A 6,256-nucleotide genomic window follows, 5' to 3' on the forward strand; every position below is an offset into this window, starting at 1 on the left:
CTAGGTTTAATTAGGTGTAGTTTTGAGTTTTTAGGTTTAGGTTAGTGCTAGGTTTAGGTGTAGTTTTGAGTTTTTAGGTTTAGGTTAGTGCTAGGTTTAAGAAGAGGAAAAAGGAGAAGGAGAAGAAGGAGAAAAAGAAGAAGAAGAAGAAGAAGAAGAAGAAGAAGAAGAAGAAGAAGAAGAAGAAGAAGAAGAAGAAGAAGAAGAAGAAGAAGAAGAAGAAGAAGAAGAAGAAGAAAAGGAAAAAAGAGAAAGAAGAAAAAGAAGAAGAAGAAGAAGAAGAAGAAAAAAGAGGGTTCATCGGTGTCGATGGTACCCTAAATAGCAAGTATCGTCAGTGCGAGGTACATGTGGCCGTCGGTGTCGAATACTACATCCACGTCCCACAAGTGACACAGGAGTCCTGCGTGCAGCAGCAACAGTTCTCGGCGTTGATGGCAGTCGAACACCATTGCAAATTTGTTTGGCAGCCTCAGAGATGACAATTGAAAGCTAAGTGTTGAAACTTGAAACACCCAAACTAACTCAAGTTGGTTTGGTTGTTTGAAATTTCAAAACTTGGCTTTAATCCTCATCGTAGAGGCTGCTAGACAAATTAGCCAAGGTGTTCGACCGTCATCGGCCACCAGAACTATTGTTGCGGGAAGCCGGGCGCCAGCTTCACTTGTGGGATGTGGATCTAGTGTTCAACGCCGACCATCTCATGTACCTTGCATAGATGGTAGTTGCTATTGAGTTTACCCCGGGACGAGCGGGTTAGAGGGTTCCTCAGTGTTGATGGTACCTTAAATAGCAAGTATCATCAGTGCGAGGTACATGTGGCCGTCGGTGTCGAATACTTACTATGTTACTCATCTTTCGATTTAAATATGCAGGTATTTTGTCGCTGCGAAGGTCTAGTGTTTGACAAGCTCCGCCCCTGCGTTCGTTGGTGAGCACAAATGACATCTCCTCCTCCCCCCCCTCAATCATCAGTATGCGTAACCACTATGTGTCTCCCGTTCGAAAGGGTTACATCTATAAATATGCATCCATTTGCATATTTATAATTGTGATTCTTTCGAATTGTCCAACGCTATCCATGGACAGCCCGAATATGTGTAGATTGGGTTCATTTTCCCATATGCTTAGCTCCGGATCCGATGCAGAATTTCGGCAGTGCCTCCCTGTTGTTCTCCGGGTACACGTTCTCTCAGCTTATTGCCGAGACGTGTATCAGGAGAACAGCGGGGAGGTGCTGCCAAAATTTTGCGTCGGATCTGGAGCAGAGCATGGGAAAACGAACCCAATCTACACATAATCGGGTGGGATTAGGACCTATCTTTACCTATTAGCGTGTAGGTTGCATGGACGTAATAAAACTAACAAACTCCATTAACTGATGGATATGGTTTGCTTAATTATGTATATATTTCTTGTGTGTCCAGTAGGAAGTCAATATGAGTGACCGTGCATGGATGTACACCAATTACACTAGTCAGAAAGTTTGGACCGAGGAATGGTTAACAAAAACCAAGGGGTTTGTTAGAGCCACATTTGCAAATGGCCAGGAATTTAGCTGGTGCCCATGTGCCCGTTGCGATAACTATAAAAACAGGGACGAGCTTGAAATGAGTAAAGACCGGCAGAAGTTTGGTTTTAGGCCTGGTTACACGGTCTGGACATTACATGGTGATTCTGCCCAATGTGCCAGAGCCGAGGTTCGTCGTTGCACTGACGAGCATGGTACCGGGACCGCAGACATGGTGCAAGACTTTGACGATGCTCGGGACTCGGACGAGGAGATGGAGGAATCTGCAAAGGCCTTCACTGAAATGTTGGAGTCCTCAAAATGTCCTCTCCACGAGCACACTGAGCTTTGTCAGCTGGATGCCATCTCACAAAAAATGGCTTTGAAGGCTCAATTCAACTTGGGCAGAGAATGCTACGACGCGATGATGACAGTATTCGGCCGATTTCTACCCAAAGGCCATGTGCTACCTCCAAACCTGTACCAGTAAGACAAAATCCTCCATGCTCTTAAGATGCCCTATGAGAAGATACATGCCTATGAGAAAGGATGTGTCTTATTTAGGCTTCAGTATGAGGACTTGAACTATTGTCCCATTTGCAATTCTTTCAGGTATGTTGTGGTAGACAACGGTATGGGTGAGAAGACGCAGACCATAATACCCGTTAATGTTCTTCGATATATGCCAATCGTACCAAAGAGGACACGTGGCAGTCACCTGTGCAAACTGGGAACACTGGCTTCCTATTTGGTCATTTTGCCGTCTGCTGGCGGACAGCAAAGTGACCAGCTATGCCGTCCGCCAGCAGACGACAATGATTCAAACCTCTTTGCTGTCTACTGGCGGACGACATATCTGGACACGTGGTAGCTTCCTAGTGATGCCTAGCTAGGCTCTTTGCCGTCTGCCAGTGACGGCAAAGATCTTTGACACTTTGCCGTCCGCTGGCAGATGGCAAAGAGCTCCGTTAACCCCCTAACGGCTCTCACGCCACCGCACTGTCGTCAGCTGTCTTTGCCATCTGTTAGCCTCGAATGGCGGACGGCGTAATCCTTTGCCATACGTGTCTAAGAAGCGGACGAAAAAGAAGGCCTTTGCTGGCAGGCGTTCATCCGGACAGTTTGCCGTCCGCTAGCAGACGGCAAAGAAGTTTGCCGTCCGTGATCTATGCCTTTGTCGTCCGCCATGGCGGACGGCAAAGAAGCTGATTCTAGTAGTGACTGCATATGGTGCTGCCGCGGTTGAGACCCTGTGGGCTAAGCTCGTCCAGGCCAAGGAGCAAGCCAGGATGAGTAATGCGGTTGCCAAGAAGGCAGCTGCTAAGTTAAAAGCCGAACAGGCTGCTCGGCGCTAGTGCAAGGAGAGAATATTTACCATGGCGCGCGATCTACAGGATGCTACTGTCTGATGTGAATTTGTCGAAAAGGATAACAAAGTCAAACCGACCAATCTCGAAAAGGCCTTGCAAGAGGCGAGAGAAGCACAGACCAAGTCTAGAGCGGCTCGGGAGGAGATCCGGCAAGCTGGGGAGGTAGTGGCCGGTAAGCCCTTCTCTTTACAGACTAGATTCAGTGATCCGAAGTATGCCCCGCTTAATCAAATGTGGAGTTCTCCAGACGCATTCTTGGACTTGCCGAAGAGTGTCTCCGATGCGACGCAGTTTTACCCAGCGCGAGAAGGACATGCGACGGAGAAGCTTTTCTGGTCGCAATTCGGCATGCCAAAGCGTTCGCTGTTGCTGAACAAACAGATGGCCCAGTGGGTTGAGCTCCACAAAATATCTGGATCTGCCATGAAGGACGTCGTGGTCTGGCTGTGGCCGACTGAGCCTGTTCCGAATAGTTATTTCGGTTTGGTACAGTGACTTGTTGATGCGGTGCCGTGTATCGACCCCGTTAAGCGGCCAACGTGCATTGAAGGTGCATGGATGGCCCTTGCCCATATCGAGACGTACTAGGCGAAGATGAAGGCCACCGATATTGCAGCAAAGAGTCACTACAAAAAAAGACACATCCGTGACATTTTGGGCCGAACGGAAATTTTTTCTGTCGACATTTCTATGACAAAAAATCATGACAGAAAATGGGCATTTTGTCCTAGGCGGGCCGGAGACGTAGCTGCATGACATTCTTTGGGCCGTCCATGACGGAAAAAACCATGGTAGAAGCGAGGGCGAGGAAAATTTTGGGGAGTTCCCGGATACGGTGGGAGGTCGGGAGCCGAGCGATGTGTGTTTCTCTCATACACGTACGCGCGTGTGTGCGAGGCGTTGGCTCTAACTGAACCCGAGCGAGGCGTTGGGCTCTAACTGAACACGAACGATTACACTGCAGGCTACGCGTTACTGAACCCGAGCGATCGATCGATGGCTGTTAACTGAACCCGATCGAGCGATTCCTACGCTACTGCTGCTAACTGGAGCCGATCGATTGGATGAACAGTGAGCGTTGCGGGGGGGGGTGGATGAATAGTGAGCGATGGTGTTGCCTCTAGATGAACAGGACCCTGTGGTGTGGTGGACGGCTGGATGAACAGTAGATGGTGAAGGGGTGCCCGTGGAGGGGTGGTTGAACAGGACCCCGTCGTGTGGAGGGCTGGATGAACAATAGACGGTGGAGGGATGGTTGAACAGTAGCCGGTGGAGTAGCGTGCGGTGGAGGCTGTATGAATAGCAGCCCGTGGAGGCTGGAGGAGGTCGACGGTAGCCCGTGCAGGCTGGAGGAGGTCGACGGTGGAGATGAACAGCATCCCGTGGAGTCCTGTTTTGTGGTACGCCACACCCCTCCTGATGAATAGGACCCCCGTTTCGACCGTAGGAGGTCCGTTTCGTCCGTTTTGCGGTACGCCACACCCCTCCCGATCAGCAGGACCCCTGTTTCGACCGTAGGAGGTCCGTTTCATCCGTTTTGCGGTACGCCACACCCCTTCCGAACAACAGGACCCCCGTTTCGACCGTAGGAGGTCCGTTTTGTCATTTTGCGGTACGCCAGACCCCTCGCGATGAATAGGATCCCATTTCGAACATGGCCGGTCGAACACAAGGCCAATTCCTCCGTTCTGCGGTACGCTAGGCCTCGTTTCCATCGCCTGTTCCGTCCAAGCCCTCCCGATGAACATGACCACGCATTCCGTTCCGACCCAGTCGGTTGGCTCCCACGCGTTCCGTTGCCTCCCGATGAACACGACGCATTCCGTTGCCTCCCCATGAACACGATGCATTCTGTTGCCTCGCCATGAACACGACGACAACGATGTTTCTCCGTTCCGACCCAGCCATGTCAACGAGCCCTCGCCATACGTATGTGCGAGTAAGCGTTCGAGAACCCGCCCGTATGTACACAAACGTGGCCGTATTTTCTTTCTTGCACCCTGGTCGTTGTACGTACATGTACATGCTACGTGCGCGCCTCTACTACGACACGTGCGCGCCTCTACATCCACCAGTATATATGTACGTACACATTCACGACCAGAATGACAATGCTACGTACGCTTTGACCAGGTGGGTCCCGACTGTCAGGCACTTCCTTGCGTGCGAAGATGTAGCTGGTGGGCCCCAGCAGTTAGGGGGCGAATTGTTTTTTTTTCGCACGCACTTCCTAGCATGCGAAGGTGTAGCTGGTGGGTCCCAGCAGTCAGGGGGGAAACGTTTTTTTTGCAAAATACGGTGGCCCGTCCGGTGGGTCCCCACTGTCATGTGGAGGAATAATTATTTTGCGCATAATAAGGAGGCACTTCCTTGCTGCGGCCGTGGACCCAACTGTCAGCGTCTCCACGCACAATACTCTTCAATGTAAGTCGGTCATTGACCACATTGACCATGCTGCACGGAGAGCACCACGGCGGTGGAAGACGACGAGGCCTAGGAAGGGGACGACACGGAGGCAGGGAAGACTCGGTAGTTGTTTCCCACGCGGAGGGGAGTATGACTCTACGAGGGTTTACTGGTTCGTCTGCCGTCGCCGGAGAATAACAGCAGGTGTGGGTGAGTAGAGAGATGGCTAGGCTGGCGATGGGAGTACGGTGGGGCGGTGAGGCCTACGCGGCAGCATAGCCGGCCTCGGGGAGGAGGGAGCATGCAGTCCCGCCGACACTTGTTTGAGCGGCTGGAGCAGGAAGAGCAGAGATTGAAGAAGCGCGACGGCCGTTGGATGGACATCCAATAGTCAGTGCTTGTGCGTCAACCTTTTTTAGGAAAGCCTCAAATATGTGGAAAACAGCATACATCCCATCTGCCATTATTTCTAATAATTTACAGCCCATTTGCAAATTCTTAAGGTTTTTTTGGAGCCCATATTCTTTTTGTTAGCATTACAACCCATATTGTGGCCACGGTTAAAAAATTATACAAAATTTTGCATATTTCGGTGCGGTCCGAACTGTTTTAATCCTGAAATTTCGAATCACATTCAAACTGATTTTAAAAATAAATGTATATCAATATAAAATCCAACAAATTCTCCATGCGTAAAAATTAATGTAATTTAAAATCTTGAAATGAAAAAAAAATTGAAACTAATTGCCGGTTTGATGTGTTTTAAAAATGTACAACCCATTTCTCATTACTGATGGGCCATTTTCTCGGCCAGCCGAATGAAAGCTCTCCTCGTCTTGAAAGATTTGCAGCCCAACAGGCCCGACAAAGCGACTTACTTGGCAAATCGCAAAAAAACTGGGCTGTAGCCATGGACCTAGCTGTCAGCCTCTCCACGTACAGTACTCTTCCGATGGAAGTCGATCCTTGA

Source organism: Triticum dicoccoides, chromosome 2A (assembly GCF_002162155.2).
Source record: "Triticum dicoccoides isolate Atlit2015 ecotype Zavitan chromosome 2A, WEW_v2.0, whole genome shotgun sequence".
Classification (NCBI taxonomy): Eukaryota; Viridiplantae; Streptophyta; class Magnoliopsida; order Poales; family Poaceae; genus Triticum; species Triticum dicoccoides.